The sequence below is a fragment of the Phyllobates terribilis genome, unplaced genomic scaffold, assembly GCF_046119375.1.
Source record: "Phyllobates terribilis strain yellow unplaced genomic scaffold, ASM4611937v1 Scaffold_7__3_contigs__length_470593459, whole genome shotgun sequence".
NCBI classification, from domain to species: domain Eukaryota; kingdom Metazoa; phylum Chordata; class Amphibia; order Anura; family Dendrobatidae; genus Phyllobates; species Phyllobates terribilis.
Genome location: NW_027362767.1, coordinates 30,580,513 through 30,604,882, shown reverse-complemented (window position 1 = coordinate 30,604,882; position 24,370 = coordinate 30,580,513). Strand labels below are relative to the sequence as shown.

Genomic DNA, 24,370 nt, shown 5'->3' with positions numbered 1-24,370 from the left:
GGAGGAGTATTATAGTAGTTATATTCTTGTACATAGGGGCAGTATTATAGTAGTTATATTCTTGTACATAGGAACAGTATTATAGTAGTTATATTCTTGTACATAGGGGCAGTATTATAGTAGTTATATTCTTGTACATAGGGGACAGTATTATAGTAGTTATATTCTTGTATATAGGGAGGAGTATTATAGTAGTTATATTCTTGTACACAGGGGCAGTATTATAGTAGTTATATTCTTGTACATAGGAACAGTATTATAGTAGTTATATTCTTGTACATAGGGGCAGTATTATAGTAGTTATATTCTTGTGCATAGGAACAGTATTATAGTAGTTATATTCTTGTACATAGGAACAGTATTATAGTAGTTCTATTCTTGTCCATTGGAGAGGATAGACGTGTGCTTGTGAGCTCTCAGCAGGGCGGAGGCATGGCTTCTGACCCAGGTGGAGGGGAGGGGAGCTGGGCTGATGATCCAGGGAAAGCCCCTGGTCTGGAGTCCGGCCTGCAGCCTGCACCTGATGGTAATGGAAAGCTGGAGATGGTGGCTGGTGAGTCTTCTAAACCTGCTTGTTATGTTGGAGGATTAAATGCTAAAGTTACAAGGCAAAGTATATTTAAGCTGGAATTGCATATCAGTAAACTAAAAGAAGAAATTAAGAAAGAGACTGATCCTAAGGTAAAACTGATGAAGTGCGAGTGTCTGGATGATTGCAGCCGAGAGCTGCTGATCAGGAAAGAAAAACTCGAGAAAGGTTTAAACTCTGTGCCCAGAAAGGAGACTTGGGCTAAAGAGAAAAAAAAAGAATCCAGAGCCCAGACTGTGAGCAGAAAACGCTTCATAGGGAATAAGGACATTAAATATAAAACTGTGTACAGCATTGTGGAGCAAGGAAGCCCAGTGAGAAGTGCAGCGCTGATATCAGGAGCACAATGTGAGGGGTCCGAGACACCAGAAAGTGCTGCAGAGGAAAGTGTGCCAGCCAACGAGGGGTTAACTGCAGTGACCTCTCTATGCAGCAATGAAGTGAGCTCAGCTGCTGAGAGTGAGAAAGAAAGTGCACCCTGTACTGATACTGTGAGTGAGACCCCCCTCAGCGCTGTGAGTGAGACCCCGCTCACTGGTGCTAGTGAATGTCTGTCTGCAACAGATAATACAAATATTATAATGGACTCTGAACCCTCCATGTCAGTGACTGGAGATAATACTGTGCAGCAATCAGTGGTGATGGACTCTATGTCATGTATGTCAGCGGATGGAGACCACACTGCAGTGGTAATGGACTCTCAACCCTCCATGTCAGTGAATAGAGACAATACTGTGCAGCAATCAGTAGTAGATCTGGGTGTTGTTGCAGCACAGTCAGGTGTCAGTAATCATAGAGCTAGGGAGAGCTCCAGCACTAATCCTCCAGCAGCGGTGGATATCTCCAGTACTGATCCACCTGCGGCTGGTGAAAGCTCCGGCACTGATCCACCTGCGGCTGGGGAAAGCTCCAGCAATGATCCACCTGCGGCTGGTGAAAGCTCCGGCACTGACCCATCTGCGGCTGGTGAAAGCTCCGGCACTGACCCATCTGCGGCTGGTGAAACTCCGGCACTGACCCATCTGCGACTGGTGAAAGCTCCGGCACTGACCCATCTGCGGCTGGTGAAAGCTCCGGCACTGACCCATCTGCTGACCATCAGTTCAGGAGACTGTACTCTAATGTCACCAGACCAGTGAACCCCCCGCCTCAGAGGAGAAACGCTGTAAGGATAAAATACACAGGACCAGAGGAGAACATCCCATCCAGAATTTACATTGGGAAAGTTCTCCTAAAAGACTTCATGAAGTTCAATGCGTCTGAGGTCTACGCTCTGATCCATATCCCATCCAGCAGGATCTATGACATCAGCTTTAAGCTCCAGTGCGATCTGGATTTGTTCTGGAACATCTATAATGACACCAGAGAAGATGAGATCTGGGATAACCTCCATTGTATCCAGCTATCTAAGCCGCAGGAGATAACGGCCACTGTCCTGTTGCAGTCTGAGGTGGTGGCGGTGGCGGATCTGCAGCACTGGCTGAACCGGCAGTGCATAGTGAGAAGTCATCCTGACAAGATCTATGATGAGGAGCAGATATGGAATGGAGGATATACACTGAAAATCCAGCTGATACAAGAGAGCGGTGTGACCAGACATCTGCCGCACTCCTTCTACCTGGGCTCAGAGAGGGGGTTCTGCTACTACCCTGGTCAGCCACGTCTGTGCCATAGATGTGGGGGCCGGCATCTCGCCATAAACTGCTCTCGTATCACATGCTCATTATGTGGACAGTCAGGTCATACAAAGGACAAATGCACGGGACCCGTCATCTGTAATCTGTGCTCAGAACCAGGGCATACGTTCCGGGACTGCCGGCATGCAGAACACAATAAATATAATGGCCAGACCTCCTCAGAAGTTATTCAGGAAGATGTCACCAGAGGTTCTGATGTCCCAGAAGCTGGTATGGATGAGGACAGAAGTCACAGTATCAGTGAACCTGCTCCAGAATCTGAGGTACTAACGGATGCTGCACTACTAGGACCACCAGCCGCTGAAGAACCACCTAAAGGCCCACCAGCCACTAAAGAAAGACCTAAACCGCCATCAGCCAATATAATAAGACCTAAGCTTCGATCAGCCACTAAAGTAGGGCCTAAAATGCCAGTTGTTAAAGAGAGGCCTAAGGTGTCCAGAAAGCCTGCCACCAAACCATCCAAACATCAGCCCAGTACATCTGTGGAAGCAGTTAGTCCGCCTGCACTGTCCAGTGTGGATGAGGAAGGCTTTGTGACCGTAAAAAGAAAAAATGCATCTGTGGATCCAACCAGAAAAGTCACAAGAGTACAGAAAACCTCTGAGCCTCCAGTGCTGGCGATAAGTCCTGGACGTTACAATGTGCTGGGAGAAGACCAAGAAGAAGAGGCACAAATGGAGCAAAGTCCTTCATGCGTCCTCGAAAACGTCTCTGATGAGGGGGATCCTGACCCTCCCGTGTCCACAAAGAGATGGGGCACTACAGGTGACAGCAGTGGAAGGAGGAAGAAGACCAAAAAGTCTAAGTGATCAGGATGCGGCTGAGAATAAACTCCATTAATGTGAACAGTGTGAGGACTGCGAGCCGGCGGCAGGCGATTTACCAGCGTTTGTCTGACGAGAGATCTGACGTCTTCTTCTTGCAGGAGACGTATTTGAAGAGCAATGCTCATGTGTATGCAGCCAAGAGAGACTGGAGACTTGGGCCGTCATACTGGTCCTTCGGTCTGGAGAGAAATGACGGTGTGGGGGTCCTCTTTAATACCATGAATGTCCAGGTGGACAGAGTCCTGGAGATCTGTCCGGGTCGCTCTCTGATGCTGGACTTTACATTGGACTCCATCCATTATAGAGCGATAAACATTTATGCTCCGCAGACCAGGAAAGAGCGGAGGGAACTATTTGACCACATGAAACCATATTGCTTTACATCTAAAGTATTTATATTGTGTGGGGACTTTAATAATGTGTCCTGTAATGTGGACAGATCCAGCAGTCATAAGCAACTAAGATATGATGAGACGTTCCTTAATAATATAGTCCAGCAGGCCCACCTAGTAGACCCCTATGGGTCTCATCATACCAGTAAGACGTACACTTACCATAAGGGTGGTAATGGCAGTAGGATAGACCGGGTGTATATAAAGAGGGAGGTGAGATGCTCTCAGTACAGGATCAGCCCCCTGGAGTATTCGGACCATTGTATGGTGAGTGTTACGCTGGATCTGGCCCAAGCTGTGGTCTGTGGAAAGGGGTACTGGAAGGTGAACAGCTCTGTGGTCCAAGATCCTCGGTTCAGAGAGGCCTTCACCACATTCTATAATGAACGTAGGACCACCCAGTGTATGTGTGATGACACAGCTGAGTGGTGGGAGATCATGAAGAGTGACATCAAGCAGTTTATTATGCGAGCAGCCAGGAGACGTAGTAATATGGATTATATGAGATACACAGCCCTGAGACTGCACCTCAGCCGGCTATACAGCAGGATCAATGGTGGTGAGGAGGTGGACGGACGGAGCGTCAGCCATATAAAGCAGCGGATGAGGGAGCTGCAGTACGATCGCCTCAAGTCTCTCAAGGCGGAGGGACAGTTTGATAGTTGGGGCGTCCATAACCCAGATCCCTTTATTGCCTGTAAGAACAGGGTTAGTAAGAAGCTGATCACTGGCTTGTTAGATGAGAATGGGGTGGAGCAGTCAGAGCCGGAGAAAGTCCACAGGATCATTGGGGATTATTATAGAGATCTGTATAAAGGGGCTCATATTAATAAGGATGACATTAAAGCTTATCTGAAGGGGGTGTCCCTACCAACGTTAGACCTGGTGCAGGCAGATAGTATGGCCGATCCCATAACTGAGGATGAGGTGAAGAGGAGCATTGACTCCTTAAAGGCCAACAAGAGCCCAGGACTGGACGGCCTGACCAGCGAGTTTTACAAAGAGTTCAGGGACTTGTTGGCTCCGGACCTGGTGCAGATCTATAATGATTGCCTCTCTGCAGGGAAGCTCCTACAGTCCCAGTATAGATCTGTTCTGGTTCTCTTAGCAAAGAAGGGAAATCTAAAAGATGTAAAGAACTGGCATCCACTGTCTTTGCTAAACACTGACTATAAAATCCTGGCCAAGATCTTGTATTATCGGCTGAGTGAGGTGGCGGGTGAGCTGATCATCGCCAACCAGACGTGTGGTGTGAAGGGTCGGACGATAGAGGACTCATTGCTGCTGGTGAGAGAAGCTGTGACGTACATTAAGCAGCACAATGTGGGGGTGTATATTGTGGGCTTAGACCAGAGTAAAGCCTTTCATAGAGTCCATCATGACTACCTGTACCAGGTGTTGTTACACTATGGCCTCCCGGTGCGGTTTGTGCAGTGGCTGCAGGTTGTGTATAAGGAGGCTGTAAGCCTGCCGCTGATTAATGGTCACTTGGCCGAGCCCTTCAGGATCATGTCAGGGGTGAGGCAGGGCTGTCCTCTCAGCCCATTGTTGTATGTCTTTAGTCTGGATCCTTTCCTCAGAAAAGTGCAGGATCATAGAGGTTTCACAGGGCTGAGGTGTTGCCTGCAGAGTACAGTGGAGGATGTAAAGTTCTACGCCTATGCGGATGACGTGTCGGTGGTGGTGTCTTCTAGAGAAGACTGTACGGCTCTACAGCAGGAGATGACAACCTTCTCCAATGTGTCTAACTCCTCTGTGAACATGGAGAAGAGCGAGGCGTTGTGGTTGGGGGGTGACAGTGATGTCTTCTCTGTGCCCTTCAGAACAGTTCAGGGTCAGATAAAGATTTTGGGAGTAGTGTTTGGAGCTGTAGATGATGGGAAGGTGAACTGGGAGGAGAAGCTGGTGGTGTGTGAGCAGAAGGTGCAGAGCTGGAGACACTGGAAGCTGACGTATCTGGAGAAGGTCCGCCTGCTGAAGACCTTCCTGCTCCCGCTCTTCCTCTATATCAGTGTGGTGTTCCCGGTGCCCGATGCGTTACTCCCCAGACTTACCAATGTCTTCTTTCACTTCTTGTGGGGTAACAGAGTGAATGTGGTCAGGAGAAACATTGTCTATCTCCCCCATAAGGAGGGTGGTCTCTCCATGCCGTGTCCTGAGCTCTTCTTTAATCTCATGTTTCTTATGAAGAATTTCTCTTTTTGTAAGAATTCAGAGAAGACGCCATGGTCTTGTTTGTTTAAGAGCCAGATCCAGCAGTTTGTGTCCGTGTGGTCGGTAGGGGACCCCATCAAGAGAATCTCAGGCCGACTAAAGAATAATGTTTCTTGGTATGGTGTCCATGTAATAAGTAAGGTTATTAGATGGAGGATCCTGTATGAGGACGTCAGGCAGCTCAGTAGGAAGGAGTTGTATAAGAACGGACTGTCATCTCACTTTAGTGTCCATGTTCAATTGAGGGGCGCCCCAAGTCTAGATGTAAAACAGGCTGCAAAAAACGTACTAGATCCCAGAGTTCCCCCTCATATGAGAGACGTGGCGTGGCTGGGGCTCCATGGTAAGATGTACGTCAGAGATAACCTAAAGTGCAGGAATGTATCAGACAGATCCTGTCCTAGAGAAGAGTGCCCCCATATACAGGAGACTATGGAGCATCTGCTTCTAGAGTGTCCCTTCAGTATGCAGGTATGGGAGTGTGTGTCCTTGTCCCTAAAGTTACCGCACCTGGTGGGACAGTCGTATGGTCAGCTGCTGTACGGAGACTTCCAGCCTGAGCTCAGGGCGTATAACCGAAGCTCACTATATGTAATAAATGTGGTGACCATCTATCATCTGTGGTGGGCACGGTGCTGCCTGCTCATCAATAAGGAGGTCCTGTCCTGTGATAGTGTCAGGTATAAGATCCTGGAAAGTCTCAAGTCAGTGTATAAGAAGGACATAAAGATTAACTCCGGTAATGTGAACTGGAGGAACATTCATGTGGCGGGATTTATCAATGTTATCTAATATTATTGTGTAAGTGATGTAACAACACAGTATTTATTTTCTTTAATATTTATTATTTTGTGATTTTAATGTAATTATTCTGTAATATTTGGTTGTCAGTTTTAAATAAAAAGATCATTATAGTAGTTATATTCTTGTACATAGGGGCAGTATTATAGTAGTTATATTCTTGTACATAGGGGCAGTATTATAGTAGTTATATTCTTGTACATAGGAGCAGTATTATAGTAGTTATATTCTTGTACATAGGGGCAGTATTATAGTAGTTATATTCTTGTACATAGGGGCAGTATTATAGTAGTTATATTCTTGTACATAGGGGCAGTATTATAGTAGTTATATTCTTGTACATGGGAGCATCATTATAGTAGTTATATTCTTGTACATAGGGGCAGTATTATAGTAGTTATATTCTTGTACATAGGGGCAGTATTATAGTAGTTATATTCTTGTACATAGGGGCAGTATTATAGTAGTTATATTCTTGTACATAGGAGCAGTATTATAGTAGTTATATTCTTGTACATAGGGGCAGTATTATAGTAGTTATATTCTTGTACATGGGAGCAGCATTATAGTAGTTATATTCGTGTACATAGGAGCAGTATTATAGTAGTTATATTCTTGTACATAGGGGGCAGTATTATAGTAGTTATATTCTTGTACATAGGGGGCAGTATTATAGTGGTTATATTCTTGTACATAGGGGGCAGTATTATAGTAGTTATATTCTTGTACATAGGGGGCAGTATTATAGTAGTTATATTCTTGTGCATAGGAGCAGTATTATAGTAGTTATATTCTTGTACATAGGGGCAGTATTATAGTAGTTATATTCTTGTACATAGGAGCAGTATTATAGTAGTTATATTCGTGTACATAGGAGCAGTATTATAGTAGTTATATTCTTGTACATAGGGGGCAGTATTATAGTAGTTATATTCTTGTACATAGGGGGCAGTATTATAGTAGTTATATTCTTGTACATAGAGGCAGTATTATAGTAGTTATATTCTTGTACATAGGGGGCAGTATTATAGTAGTTATATTCTTGTACATAGGGGCAGTATTATAGTAGTTATATTCTTGTACATAGGGGGCAGTATTATAGTAGTTATATTCTTGTACATAGCGGACAGTATTATAGTAGTTATATTCTTGTACATAGGGGGCAGTATTATAGTAGTTATATTCTTGTACATAGGGGCAGTATTATAGTACAGTAGTTATACTCTTAAACATTTAGGGCATTGTTCAGATGAGCATACTGTATGGATGTTTACTGACTGTGTTAAAACTGGATAGGACATGACCATAGGACAGAATAATGTTATGAAATTGTGGTGTGCAGATGAAAGTTTTTGTGGACACAGAACCAGTGTCCTTGTGATAAATAATTGCGGCATGCTCGAGTCTCTTCAGTGTTTTGGATGAGATTTGCCCATTCAAATCTGTGGGTGTGCAAAAAATTAAACAATTAATCCCAAGAGAATCATCTCTATTGCATCCATTTTTACCGATATATTGTAACTATTATTGGCATCGAGCTTTCTGTGTGAGAAATCTTACCTCTCCTGTCTTGCATTAACCCATTATGTTTGTCTGCTGACCCCTGCACTTCCCCCGTTCACCTCCTTTCTTTTCTTTATGACCAGCCTGTTTTACTTTGCTTGTGTTATATCCTGCATTTTGGCCAATTTGTAATTATCTGATAAAGATGAGTAGAGGCCTCTCCCTCCGCTTCACACCTGAATATTAGCAGGTATATTGTGAGCAGGAATTCTGGTGACCTAGTCTGCCCAGTGTATCACCCTAGTGTGTTATACAAGTATAATGCATGAATTAGACCCGAATTGGACCAGAAGGGAACTGAAGAAAACTGGATACACAGTAAAAGTAAACAATGTTTCTGTTAGTTTTCACTCTCTTCCCTGTAATCCTCCACTTTCTATTAACCCCCTAATCCCTACACCTAGTAAGGAACTGGTCATCTCTCCCTCCATTCTCCCCATCCATCTCACCTCCTCCTCAGATCTGTCCCTGAACATTCAATCCTGTGTCTCTAAACACAGACAGCAACCTCATGCTCTCTCCTGCTCCCACCTACTAACACTTTCCCTGCTCCTCTTCACTGTTGGCAATATCTCTCCAAATCCTGGTCCTCCTCAGCACATCCCTACAGTCAGGTGGTCAGATGGTTTTCTCCTGTCAGATAATTGCTTCTCCCCATTCCCACTGTGTGCACATCTATTCCACCTCCAGCCTCCAACTGGCCGTCATTTACCACCTCCCAGGACCAGCCACCACCTTCTTTGAAAACTTCACCATCTGGCTACTTCACTTCCTTTCCACTGACATCCCCACTATCATCATGGGCGACTTCAACATCCCCATTGACACTTCCCACCTATCTGTCTCTAAGCTTCTATCCCTCACTTCCTCTTTCGGCCTTGCTCAATGGTCTTCCACAGCCACTCACAAAGATGGCCACACACTGGACCTCATCTTCACCAGCCTCTGTTTACTATCTAACCTCTCTAACTCACTTCTCCCTCTTTCTGACCACAACTTACTCACATTCTCTTCCCTCTCCTCTCCAGGTGCACAATCCCCACTCCACAAACTTGCACACACTCGCAGAAATCTCAAAAACCTTGATCTACACTCATTCTCTGAATCCCTTCTCCCTCTTACAGACATAAGTTCCTTACATGATGCAGATGCTGCTGCCATTTTATACAACACCACAACAGTTGCAGCTCTCAATTCGGTCGCCCCCCTCACACATACCAAAGCTTGCACGATCAACAGACAACCCTGGCACACCATCCTAACTAAAGAACTGCAACAGGCCTCCAGGGTTGCCAAGCGTAGATAGAAAAAGTCCCACTCCAATGAACACTGCATCACATTCAAACAGTCCCTCACTACCTTTAAGTCCACACTCACTGCAGCAAAACACACATACTTCTCATCTCTCATATCCTCCCTGTCTCACAACCCCAAACAACTATTCAACACCTTCAATTCTCTCCTCCGTCCCCCAGTGCCTCCTCCGTCTCCTCTTATTTCAGTAGAAGACTTTGCCTCATTCGTCAAGAAGATGGACACCATCAGGCAAAGCTTTTGCCTACAGTCCCCAAAGCCCCTCCTCATATCTTCTCAACCCTTCTCCTCCAAAACCAGCTTCTTCACCATTACAGAAGATCAACTTTTCTCTTTACGCTCCAAATCACACCTCACCACCTGTGAACTTGACCCAATCCCATCCCACCTCATCGCTAACCTCACCACAGTCTTCATCCCAACCGTAACCCACCTCTTCAACCTGTCACTAACAACTGGTGTCTCCCCCTCATGTCTCTAACATGCCTCAATCACATTCATCGTCAAAAAGCCCTATCTTGTCCCATCCTCAGTGTCTACCTGTCGCCCCATATCACTTCTCCCCTATGCCTCAAAACTACTGGAACAACATGTCCATTTTGAACTGTCCTCCCACCTCTCCTCCTGCTCTCTCTTTGACCGCCTACAATCTGGCTTCCAACCGCATCACTCCACTGAAACTGCCCTGACTAAAGTCACCAACGACCTACTAACCGCCAAATCCAGGCGACATTACTCTATCCTCCTCCTTCTGGACCTGTCATCTGCCTTCGACACAGTGGACCTTTCCCTCTTACTACAGACTCTCTCATCTCTCGGCATCACAGACTTGGTCCTATCCTGGATCTCCTCATACCTAACAGACAGGACATTCAGTGTCTCCCACTCACACACCATCTCCTCATCTCGCCCCCTATCTGTCGGTGTCCCCCAAGGTTCAGTCCTAGAATCCCTGCTCTTCTCCATCTACACCTTAGGCCTGGGACAGCTCATACAATCTCATGGCTTTCAGTATCACCTCTATGCTAACGACACACAGATCTACCTCTCTGGACCTGATATCACCTCCTTACTACCTAGAATCCCACAATGTCTGTCTGCTATTTCATCCTTCCACTCTGCCAGATTTCTAAAACTTAACATGGACAAAGCGGAATTCATAATCTTTCCCCACCTCACTCAACCCCCCCATCTGACCTATCCATCAAATTCAGTGGCTGTTCACTCTCCCCAGTCCCACAAGCTCGCTGCCTCGGTGTAACCCTGGACTCTGATCTCTCCTTCACACCTCATATCCAAGCCCTTTCCACTTCCTGCCGACTCAAACTCAAAAATATCTCCCAGATCCGCACATTCCTCAACCAAGAGTTTGCAGAAACACTAATGCATGCCCTCATCATCTCCCGCCTCGACTACTGCAACCTCCTGCTCTGTGGCCTCCCCTCTAACACTCTCGCACCCCTCCAATAATAAACTCTGCTGCCCGACTAATCCACCTGTCCCCCCGCTATTCCCCGGCCTCTCCTCTCTGTCAATCCCTTCACTCGCTCCCCATTACTCAGAGACTCAAGTTCAAAACCCTAACCATGGCATACAAAGCCATTCACAACCTGTCTCCTCCATATATCTCTGACCTAGTCTCCCAGTACATACCTGCACGCAACCTCCGATCCTCACAAGATCTCCTGCTCTACTCCCCTCTTATCTCCTCTTCCCACAGTCACATACAAAATTTCTCCCGTGCTTCCCCCCTACTCTGGAACTCTCTACCCCAACATATCAGACTCTCGCCTACCGTGGAAACCTTCAAAAGGAACCTGAGACCCACCTCTTCCGACAAGCCTACAACCTGCAGTAACCACCGCTCCACCACACCGCTGTACGACCAGCTCTACCCTCACCTACTGTATCCTCACCCATCCCTAATAGATTGTGAGCCCTCGCGGGCAGGGTCCTCGCTTCTCCTGTACCAGTCGCTGACTCTTTTTTGTTCAAGATTATTGTACTTGTTTTTGCTATATATACCTCTTTTTACATGTAAAGTGCCATGGAATAAATGGCGCTATAATAATAAATAATAATAATATTATTGTAGGAAACTTTTCTTGGCCATGTAAATTTTGGATAACTGTTGATTATATGACAACGTACATGACAATTGTCCATTTTTTTGGACAGTTTTTCTCATGCTTGCGTAAACCTGGCCTAATCAGGACAGCAAGCAGTGATCTTGAAAATGGTGAGAAATTGGAAGGTGCATGAGATTAGAAATTTGCTGCATTTCCCAGCATACAATCATTGTGCTTTGTTATGTACAGATCTTTACATACAATGTAGAGCGATAAACTGTAAGCAATCCCCCAGGACTACGATACTTGTCATTCTGCCTCTATAGAATTTGCAGTTTTCTCTGCTTCTTATAATTGATTCCTTGGTTTCCTGCACACTTATCTAATTAGCAGACGCTTTGGAGAGTGGGGGATGGAAGAAGAAACCGTTTCCAATGGCAATGCAAAAATCTTACAAAGTCCCTGTAATACTTACTGTACTTTAGTTTGCAACTTTTCTGAAGTGAACAATACAGCTCCTCGAGACGCCGGCGGGAAAGGAGCGCTGCGCATTTTTAATAGTGCAACCATTTCAAAACAACTTTATTTAGAGCAATTATTCTCCCGCTGCTCAAGTTACAGTCAATAGAAGGGATTCAAGCGTTTATTGGGGGTGTTCAGAAAAAAGCCATTAAAAAACCACAGAGGAACATATGCGGCTTAGACGGCGCTGAGTGGGCGCAGATTTACCTACTCTGCTCCACTGATTCTAAAATATTATATTGTAACAGGGGCATAATGAGCGCAGTCACAGAGAGTGCGACCACAACCGGGCCGCGCCGGAGGGAGGTCCGCCAACGCCAGAAGCTATTTCAGCTGGATGTCTGTCGGACACACTTTCAGATGACATGTACTGCGGCCCAGAGACCTGCCGGCTCCCTGCACTGCAAAACATGCTACTGGCCAATCAGAGGCTGGCAACTGATGTTGGCGTGACAGTTACGAGCGGCGCACGACAGTGGCGTCATACGCCGTCAATGACTGACACGCAGCTGCTGGCTGTAGAAGAGGGCACTGCACTTTGTGGGAGTGGAGGAAGTTGAGAAAAAATTTATTTTCTAAATGTGTTGTTAAAGAGCGAAATAATAGGCATTATACCAGAAAGGGGCTCAAGGGGGATATTATATCAGGAAAGGGTCTAGGATGGGGGATATTATACCAGGAAGGGGCTTAGGATGGGGGATATTATACCAGGAAGGGGCTTAGGATGGGGGATATTATACCAGGAATGGGCTTAGGATGGGGGATATTATGCCAGGAAGGGGCTTAGGATGGGGGATATTATACCAGGAAGGGGCTTAGGATGGGGGATATTATAGAAGGAAGGGGCCTAGGATGGGGGATATTATAGAAGGAAGGGACCTAGGACAGGGGATATTATACCAGGAAGGGGCCTAGGACAGGGGATATTGTACCAGGAAGGGGCCTAGGATGGAGGATATTATAGAAGGATGAAGCAGAGGATGGGGGATATTATACCAGGAAGGGGCCTAGGACGGGGGATATTGTACCAGGAAGGGGCCCAGGATGGGGGATATTATAGAAGGATGTAGCCGAGGATGGGGGATATTATACCAGGAAGGGGCCTAGGATGGGGGATATTATAGAAGAAAGGGGCCTAGGATGGGAGGCAGTATACCAGGAAGGGACAAACGATGGGAGAGTCACTGGCGGTGAATGTCAGTGATGTCATGCGCTGCCCGTCGCTTGTATGCTGAAGTCAACTGCTAGCTCCTGCGTTGGCTATGGAAGAGGATGCCGCATGTCTTCGGAGCGGGGGAAGAAGAGTATAATCGTTTATATTTGTTGGAGAAGAGCCACAAAACAGGGACATTATTACATGGAGAAGCCCAGGATTGGGGCATTATATCAGGAGGATATATGCACAACCAGGAAGGGGGAAGTGGGAGAGTCAGCTCACCGTATTCAACTGCACCTGAAGAGGATAGAGATCATCGCACGGAGCTACCCTGGTTGGGGTCGAAGTTAAAATTCAGGAAAAACAAAAACTTGCCAGCAATGACATGATTGTCACCGCTGGAGAATTTTTGCTTTTCCTACATTATACATTGGATGGGGGACATTATACCAGGAAGGGGCCAAGGATGGAGAACAATATAATAGGAAAGGTGAATATTATACCAGAAAGAATCCCAGGATGGAGACATTATACCAGGATGGCGGACATTATAGAAGGATGGGGAATATTACTGGAAGGGACCCAGTATGGGGGACATTATACCAGGAAGGGACCCAGTATGGGGGATATTATAGAAGGATGGGGGATACTATTACTGGAAGGGACCCAGGATGGGGTCACTATACCAAAAAAGGCCCAGGATAGGGAACCGTATTACAGAAAAGGGGACTTTGTTACATGAGAGGGCAAACACGAATGTCTTCACAGGATCTGGCACACCTCAAGGGCCCATACATTGGACGAACATGTAGAGGGGGGCCAAGATCTAAATTTTGCTCTGAGACTCATTGGACTCTACTTACGCCATTGACTGTAAGGCCCATTAATTGATGCATACATGAAAAATATGCTCAAATGGGTCACCACTCACACATTTCCCTGCTCTTTCACACATCCTTATGTTAGAGTATACAGAGCCTCCTGGTTCATGAATAGAATGCAAAAACTTCAGAAAGGTCAAATGTTCTGAGCCACAAAGAGGAGTCTGTGGAAAGCTGGCAGGAATGGCCTCTCAGCACATGGCTGGGGGTAAAGCTCCTCATAGAATAATTGCATTACTTTTTTCCTTCCGCCTCGTGCATCATTAAAAGATACTTCAACACAACATTTCCCCCAAGAAAGAAGAAGTTACAGTATATCTAGAAAATATTTCTGCAAATTCATACATATATCTGTGATTAATATACTGCGTGCAGATATAAACATATGTAGAGTGTTGTGAACTTTGTGCAATGCTTGTATAGATGTATAATAGGTGTATTGTGTATGTGGTATAGCGGGTTTTACATGTGTTGTGTAGCTAGTATTGTGGACTGTGTGTATATATGTATTGTATGTGTGTATTGTGTATATATATATATATTGTATGTGTGTATTGTGTATATTGTGGATTGTTGATGTGTACGGTGTATATATGTATTGTATGTGTGTATTGTGTATATTGTATTGTGGATTGTGGATGTGTACGTTGTATATATGTATTGTATGTGTGTATATATATATTGTATGTGTGTATTGTGTATATATGTATTGTATGTGTGTATTGTGTATATTGTATTGTTGATGTGTACGGTGTATATATGTATTGTATGTGTGTATTGTGTATATTGTGGATTGTGGATGTGTACGGTGTATATATGTATATATTGTATGTGTGTATTGTGTATATTGTGGATTGTTGATGTGTACGGTGTATATATGTATTGTATGTGTGTATTGTGTATATTGTATTGTGGATTGTGGATGTGTACGTTGTATATATGTATTGTATGTGTGTATATATATATTGTATGTGTGTATTGTGTATATATGTATTGTATGTGTGTATTGTGTATATTGTATTGTTGATGTGTACGGTGTATATATATATTGTATGTGTGTATTGTGTATATTGTGGATTGTGGATGTGTACGGTGTATATATGTATTGTATGTGTGTATTGTGTATATTGTATTGTGGATTGTGGATGTGTACGGTGTATATATGTATTGTATGTGTGTATTGTGTATATTGTGGATTGTTGATGTGTATTGTGTATATATGTATTGTATGTGTGTATTGTGTATATTGTGGATTGTTGATGTGTACTGTGTATATATGTATTGTATGTGTCTATTGTGTATATATGTATTGTATGTGTGTATTGTGTATATATGTATTGTATGTGTGTATTGTGTATATTGTATTGTGGATTGTGGATGTGTACGGTGTATATATGTATTGTATGTGTGTATTGTGTATATTGTGGATTGTTGATGTGTACTGTGTATATATGTATTGTATGTGTGTATTGTGTATATATGTATTGTATGTGTGTATTGTGTATATTGTATTGTGGATTGTGGATGTGTACGGTGTATATATGTATTGTATGTGTGTATTGTGTATATATGTATTGTATGTGTGTATTGTGTATATTGTGGATTGTTGATGTGTACGGTGTATATATGTATTTTATGTGTGTATTGTGTATATATGTATTGTATGTGTCTATTGTGTATATATGTATTGTATGTGTGTATTGTGTATATTGTGGATTGTTGATGTGTACTGTGTATATATGTATTGTATGTGTGTATTGTGTATATATGTATTGTATGTGTGTATTGTGTATATTGTATTGTGCATTGTTGATGTGTATGGTGTATATAGCAATGTGCATATATGTATTGTACGTATACTGTGTAGATTGTAATGTGGATTCCATATATTATATTGTGCTTTGTATCATTTGTGTGTATCTTTGCATTATGTGGGTGAATTGTGTATATTTTATTGGATGCATTGTGTACATTGGAGCATACAGTATGTATTATGCTAAATGTGACAGAATTCTAGTGCAATTTTTGCCAAAAGTGTTTCTTTCATGACTTGCGTCATATTTATTACTTTTAGAACCTTTTGCACCATGTATAGTACAGGGATGTGATTACACTGGAAAGTCGTCATGGCCTAAACGCAACACTGTGCCGAAATTTTGCAACAAATTATCCGATTGGCTTTGACAGTGATGCGTTGCCCCAGATCTCTGAAACATCATGAACCACCGTGATAAAATAGTCACCTTATAATGGGGGGTTCACCTCCTAATGTGGAAGTCAGTGCTGCCAGAACGGGGCCGGTGACGTCACATCTACCGATGATGGATTGTTAGTGATCGGACGGGAGCACGACACATGACCATTGTACACGCAACGTGGCTGATACCAGAAGGTGCCAGCTCACAGGCACAGCCAGGATACCCCTTTAAGGCTGTGTAACATAGATAGTATTAAAAATAATCTCCATTGTGTAGATTTTATTTATTTATTGTGTATATTTTTGTTTGTATTTTATGTATATTTTATAGTGGTCTGGGATATATGTGTATTGTTTTGTGAGGTTAGATTGTACATTGTTGGTATATACAGTATACAGGTGTTGTGCATATTTTATCTGTATGTACAGATCCTATCTATGTGTACTGTATATTGTGCAGTATATATATATATGTGTATATATATATATTGTGTGGTGTATATTGTATATTGTGCAGCCTGTATATATACTTTTGTATATACAGTGTAGGTTTGTTCGGTATATTATACTGTATCGGACGCCTCTTATGTAACTTACTTCTTATAAACTGATACATTTCTGTGTTACCATGGAAACCCGGTTACCCATCACTATAGTGAAGGTGTGAGGTGCAGTCAGTTGTCGCACTCTTCCAGCCTGAATACTAATAGAGTAACTCTGTGATATCTGAAGGATCACACTTTACACAGTCCTGACCTTACAAGAATGGGGACAAGGATTAGATGTAGAGCAGATTGGATGGAGACCTGAAGGTCTCCATCCACCCTGAAGGTCTCCATCCGCCCTGAGCGTCTCCATCCACCCTGAAGGTCTCCATCCGCCCTGAGCGTCTCCATCCACCCTGAAGGTCTCCATCCGCCCTGAGCGTCTCCATCCACCCTGAAGGTCTCCATCCACCATGAGCGTCTCCATCCACCCTGAGGGTCTCCATCCACCCTGAAGGTCTCCATCCGCCCTGAGCGTCTCCATCCACCCTGAAGGTCTCCATCCACCATGAGCGTCTCCATCCACCCTGAGGGTCTCCATCCACCCTGAGGGTCTCCATCCACCATGAGCGTCTCCATCCACCCTGAGGGTCTCCATCCACCCTGAGGGTCTCCATCCACCATGAGCGTCTCCATCCACCCTGAGCGTCTCCATCCACCCTGAGCGTCTCCATCCAGCCTGAGGGTCTCCATCCACCATGAGCGTCTCCATCCACCCTGAGTGTCTCCATCCACCATGAGCGTCTCCATCCACCATGAGCGTCTCCATCCACCATGAGCGTCTTCATCCACCATGAGCGTCTCCATCCGCCCTGAAGGTCTCCATCCGCCCTGAGCGTCTCCATCCACCCTGAAGGTCTCCATCCACCCTGAAGGTCTCCATCCACCATGAGCGTCTCCATCCACCATGAGCGTCTCCATCCACCCTGAGGGTCTCCATCCACCATGAGCATCTCCATCCACCATGAGCGTCTCCATCCACCCTGAGGGTCTCCATCCACCCTGAGGGTCTCCATCCACCATGAGCGTCTCCATCCACCATGAGCGTCTCCATCCACCCTGAGGGTCTCCATCCACCCTGAGCGTCTCCATCCACCATGAGCGTCTCCATCCACCATGAGCGTCTCCATCCACCATGAGCGTCTCCATCCACCCTGAGGGTCTCCATCCATCATGAGCGTCTCCATCCATCATGAGCGTCTCCATCCATCATGAGCGTCTCCATCCACCATGAGCGTCTCCATCCACCATGAGCGTCTCCATCCACCATGAGCGTCTCCATCCATCATGAGCGTCTCCATCCACCATGAGCGTCTCCATCCACCATGAAACTTTTTCAGCGCCTGTGCTCTGATAGAACAAACCTGGAGAACAGCGGTGACAGAGAACTAATGTAGGAAGGAGAACATCATTGTCATGGAGTCTGGTCGTCCCATTCATATTCATATCAACATATTTGTATTTTTCATTGAGCTCAGAATATAATGAAGATTCAGTGACTGCACCAGCAGAATAGTGAGTGCAGCTCTGGAGTATAATACAGGATGTAACTCAGGATCCGTACTGGATCAGTAATATAATGTATGTACACAGTGACTGCACCAGCAGAATAGTGAGTGCAGCTCTGGAGTATAATACAGGAGGTAACTCAGGATCAGTAATGTAATGTATGTACACAGTGACTGCACCAGCAGAATAGTGAGTGCAGCTCTGGAGTATAATACAGGAGGTAACTCAGGATCAGTAATGTAATGTATGTACACAGTGACTGCACCAGCAGAATAGTGAGTGCAGCTCTGGAGTATAATACAGGATGTAACTCAGGATCAGTAATGTAATGTATGTACACAGTGACTGCACCAGCAGAATAGTGAGTGCAGCTCTGGAGTATAATACAGGATGTAACTCAGGATCAGTAATGTAATGTATGTACACAGTGACTGCACCAGCAGAATAGGGAGTGCAGCTCTGGAGTATAATACAGGATGTAACTCAGGATCAGTAATGTAATGTATGTACACAGTGACTGCACCAGCAGAATAGTGAGTGCAGCTCTGGAGTATAATACAGGATGTAACTCAGGATCAGTAATGTAATGTATGTACACAGTGACTGCACCAGCAGAATAGTGAGTGCAGCTCTGGAGTATAACACAGGATGTAACTCAGGATCAGTAATGTAATGTATGTACACAGTGACTGCACCAGCAGAATAGTGAGTGCTGCTCTGGAGTATAACACAGGATGTAACTCAGGATCAGTAATGTAATGTATGTACACAGTGACTGCACCAGCAGAATAGTGAGTGCTGCTCTGGGGTATAATACAGGATGTAATTCCAGATCTCAGGATGTGTTGCATAATGAAAACTCTATTAAGTAAATATTAACACAAGAGATATAAAGAATTTGCTTTATCACAGAAAGCCTCTTTAACATTGGATCTGCTATGGGTCCAGCTAGATTTCCTGGTGAACTTGCCTTCACTTGGTAATTTGCTGCTGATAAAATGAACAGCTCTCTATTAAGGATCTCCTTGTCTCCTGACAAGTTTTCTAGACAGGAAAACCCTTAAATTAAACACATTGATGAAAGAAGATGGGAAAATGGGGATGAAAATACTCATCTCCACAGTCTTCTCCAGAGCAATGATACTGTATCATCTGATCAGTCAGGGAACGTCTCTGTACTCATGTATAGATAATGAAGTTTCTAATTGAGCAGCGCACAGAGCCCCGGACGGAGGAGACTCATCTAATTCTCAGTGATGTTAATAGATTAAAATCAATCAGGGCAAATTTTCATCTGTGTAAGGGGAACACATGCCGAGGGCTGGTGGGCTACCAGCCAATGACTTCCATGCCCCCCAGAGTCACTAAGTCACATAACATAATGCAGGAGACATAAACAGTTTGGGAAACATTTCAAGTTTATGTATCATAGAAAACAAGGCTGTGACCTTCTGATCAACATTCAAGGACAAGTCCAAGGATTGGAGTTTCCTCATATCTTCTTATGTCTTCTGGCAAGTGGATAATATATTAAAGATTCGGACAATGATGTTCCATAGCGAAATCTAAGTGGTCCTCTGTTAGGGCAGGTCCATGGCATTAAAGAAGCGGTGACATGAATCACCACAACTAGAGGACATTCACCCAGCCTTGATACAATGTAGCAAATACACAAATCAGAATTACTATAGATTACTTCTTTAGTTGCGGAACATTCTGATACTTGCCTCAGTCAAATTAAATTATATTATTAGCTAAGTAAATTTCTTTTTCCAAATCAAGTAAAGAAAAAAATATTAAATTACAAAAAAAAATAAATGAGTTATAGTGGTTTTCTTGTCATCATAAATGGCTAAAATTACAAAGTACTTGTAAAAATAAGGAACTGTGCAACCTCTCTGATTTGTCTAGGTTACCGGCCACTGCTGCAGTCTATCAGAGGTGTCTGGTTTCCTAGGCAAAGGGAGCAACACTTACAAGTTCTTCAACTGCTGACTAAGGCCGGTCACCGCTGCAGCCAGTGATTGGCTAAGGAAGAATTTCTGATGTGCTGAGATGGGACCAGGAGGCTGAGACCGTCAGGAACGCTGTAAGCGATGGAAAGGAGTTGCAAAGTATTGGGAGTAACCATTTATTTCTTCTTCTATACCAGCTTGATCCCTTTTTAAAAACGTATTAAGGTGTCCCATGTTCTGCTGCACAGGTTGCACCTATGGTATGCCTGCCCCGATATAGGGATTAGAAAACTTAATTATAATGTGGCTCTATTTTGCCAATCTGAAGCAGTAAACTCACTTATTTATCTTTCCTTTGTGGGAAATTTCTGATTTCTGTAATTCTGAGTACCTGTATCCACCACTAGGGGGAGCTCATTGACACTTATCTATCTCTTTAAGACCCATAGACTTTGAATGGAACGGAAGTGCACATGCTCAACTGCTATTCTGAGTGAATTGTTGAGGGCCCAAAGATCGGGCCCTCACAGATCCTGCAGTTATCACCTATCAAGTGCCCAATCCACAACAGAAATAGTGACATGCTGCTGACGGCATACTCTGCAGATTAGGACAATTTCTGATGGATTATGTCCGAGGCACGCGTGAGATTTATTAAAATTATATCCACTTGCATTTGAATTGTTTTCAACTGTGGATTTTTACGGTGCAGATTAGCAGCATTTCCACATAGTGTGAATTTAACCTGGTGAGTGGAGGATGAATATCCAGCAAAGTGACCTCCGCTGTAAATGGGGCCAGATCAGGAAGCGGACATTTCAGCCCCAGAGAACCGGACAGCTCCCTGCACAAAAGCCTAATGGAGAAAGCCAAGAATCCGCATCACTCCTGTGTCAGGATATCCCATACAACCTCTTCTATAATGTGTAATATCATTGACCTTAGGACATGATACATAGTATCACAGTAATCATAGTAATGATTGCACAGCGCCAGGAACAGCGGACCATTCATTCATTTATGTGATACAATGTAACACATTGGAAATCTCTTTATTAATAAAGGGGATGCATGAGATTAGAAGTCTATTTCTGCTTAGAAACAGCGCCACCCTTGTCCACAGGCTGAGTCTGGTATTGCAGTTCAGCCTCCTTTGACACATGAGGTGTTATTAATGACGCGTGATTTCTCTTTTATCAGATCCTTGAAGATAATGCTGTATGGCAAGACTGAAATGAAGCAGTATGAGTGAATGTGGGTCACCAGATGTGCCCGATCTCCGCCGGAGACGCCTCTTGGAGGATTTTTCTACCTCTAGGATGAGGTTTGACAAGTTGACTTTCTGATATGAAAGCGGCACGATCGATATGTGCCATCCTGATGTTCAATAAATAATGGTGCGTGGGCGTCTCTGAAGATCCATCGCCCCAGGCGGCGGCCCCACACAGGGCCCAAACTCTGCCTGATTCAGAGGGAAATGAAAAATTCAGTTTTACTTTCTGCATCTAATTGTATAAAATAAAAGCTGCGCAGCGTCTCCTTGGAGACAACGATTCTGCTCATTTACATCTCACCTTGTTTCCAGGCTGAAAATAACACAAAAAGGGAAAGTTCAGGTGGAAAAGAAACGGGATTGAAAAATGCTGCACCCAGCTTTCCAGGACTCCTGCATGACAAAGAAGGTCAATAAATCTGCCAATTAGGAAGTTGGGAAAGTTGGGTGAAAGGACAAAGAGTAGATGCAATGGGTGTTATATTGTTTCCCATCCAACTTTCCCAAAGTTCTGAAGGGCAGAACTGATAATAATACAACGTATCACTGAGAATCAATGTTATCTGTGACTTGTACGATACAAGGTCTGTGTAAAGTCTGTTATTACGCCTCCATAATATCCATCATATACACACCCATCCCCCGCAGCCGTCTCTAAAGGCGAATACTTCCCAGCTGTATATAACATATGGCTCCAGCAGCCGAGCGTATGCGTCATGTCAGTAAATGTCCAATAATATATCTGTAATGTCAGTAAATACCCAATAATGTATCTATAAAGTCAGTAAATACCCAATAATATATCTGTAATGTCAGTAAATGACCAATAATATATCTGTAATTTCAGTAAATACCCAGTAATATATCTGTTTGTCAGTAAATGCCCAATATTATATCTGTAATGTCAGTAAATACACAATAATGTATCTATAATGTCAGTAAATACCCAATAATGTATCTATAAAGTCAATAAATGTCCAATAATATATCTGTAATGTCAGTAAATATCCAATAATATATCTGTAATGTCAGTAAATGACCAATTATATATCTGTAATATCAGTAAATACCCAGTAATATATCTGTTTGTCAGTAAATGCCCAATATTATATCTGTAATGTCAGTAAATACACAATAATGTATCTATAATGTCAGTAAATACCCAATAATGTATCTATAAAGTCAATAAATGTCCAATAATATATCTGTAATGTCAGTAAATGTCCAATAATATATCTGTAATGTCAGTAAATGACCAATTATATATCTGTAATATCAGTAAATACCCAGTAATATATCTGTTTGTCAGTAAATGCCCAATATTATATCTGTAATGTCAGTAAATACCCAATAATGTATCTATAATGTCAGTAAATGCCCAATAATATATCTGTAATGTCAGTAAATGACCAATAATATACAGTACAGACCAAAAGTTTGGACACACCTTCTCATTTAAAGATTTTTCTGTATTTTCATGACTATGAAATTTGTACATTCACACTGAAGGCATCAAAACTATGAATTACCACATGTGGAATTATATACTTAACAAAAAAGTGTGAAACAACTGAAAATATGTCTTATATTCTAGGTTCTTCAAAGTAGCCACCTTTTGCTTTGATGACTGCTTTGCACACTCTTGGCATTCTCTTGATGAGCTTCAAGAGGTAGTCACCGGAAATGGTCTTCACTTCACAGGTGTGCCCTGTCAGGTTTAATAAGTGGGATTTCTTGCCTTATAAATGGGGTTGGGACCATCAGTTGTGTTGTGCAGTCTGGTGGATACACGGCTGATAGTCCTACTGAATAGACTGTTAGAATTTGTACTATGGAAAGAAAAAAGCAGCTAAGTAAAGAAAAACGAGTGGCCATCATTACTTTAAGAAATGAAGGTCAGTCAGTGTGAAAAATTGGGAAAACTTTGAAAGTGTCCCCAAGTGCAGTTGCAAAAACCTTCAAGCTCTACAAAGAAACTGGCTCACATGAGGACCATCCCAGGAAAGGAAGACCAAGAGTCACCTCTGCTTCTGAGGATAAGTTTATCCGAGTCACCAGCCTCAGAAATCGCAGGTTAACAGCAGCTCAGATTAGAGACCAGGTCAATGCCACACAGAGTTCTAGCAGCAGACACATCTCTACAACAACTGTTAAGAGGAGACTTTGTGCAGCAGGTCTTCATGGTAAAATAGCTGCTAGGAAACCACTGCTAAGGACAGGCAACAAGCAGAAGAGACTTGTTTGGGCTAAAGAACACAAGGAATGGACATTAGACCAGTGGAAATCTGGGCTTTGGTCTGATGAGTCCAAATTTGAGATCTTTGGTTCCAACCACCGTGTCTTTGTGCGACGCAGAAAAGGTGAACGGATGGACTCTACATGCCTGGTTCCCACCGTGAAGCATGGAGGTGTGATGGTGTGGGGGTGCTTTGCTGGTGACACTGTTGGGGATTTATTCAAAATTGAAGGCATACTGAACCAGCATGGCTACCACAGCATCTTGCAGCGGCATGCTATTCCATCCGGTTTGCGTTTAGTTGGACCATCATTTATTTTTCAACAGGACAATGACCCCAAACACACCTCCAGGCTGTGTAAGGGCTATTTGACCAAGAAGGAGAGTGATGGGGGCTACGCCAGATGACCTGGCCTCCACAGTCACCAGACCTGAACCCAATCGAGATGGTTTGGGGTGAGCTGGACCGCAGAGTGAAGGCAAAAGGGCCAACAAGTGCTAAGCATCTCTGGGAACTCCTTCAAGATTGTTGGAAGACCATTTCCGGTGACTACCTCTTGAAGCTCATCAAGAGAATGCCAAGAGTGTGCAAAGCAGTCATCAAAGCAAAAGGTGGCTACTTTGAAG

The 24,370-nt window shown here is 43.7% G+C and overlaps 1 long non-coding RNA gene across 1 annotated transcript; it reads left to right on the top strand.

Moving 5' to 3' along the window:
- Positions 1–434: 434 nt before the first annotated feature.
- On the top strand, positions 435–21,657 carry LOC141152846 (uncharacterized). The gene is made up of 3 exons (XR_012247166.1): positions 435–553; positions 20,191–20,368; positions 21,435–21,657. It is a non-coding gene; the product is annotated as an uncharacterized lncRNA (long non-coding RNA).
- Positions 21,658–24,370: the final 2,713 nt, after the last annotated feature.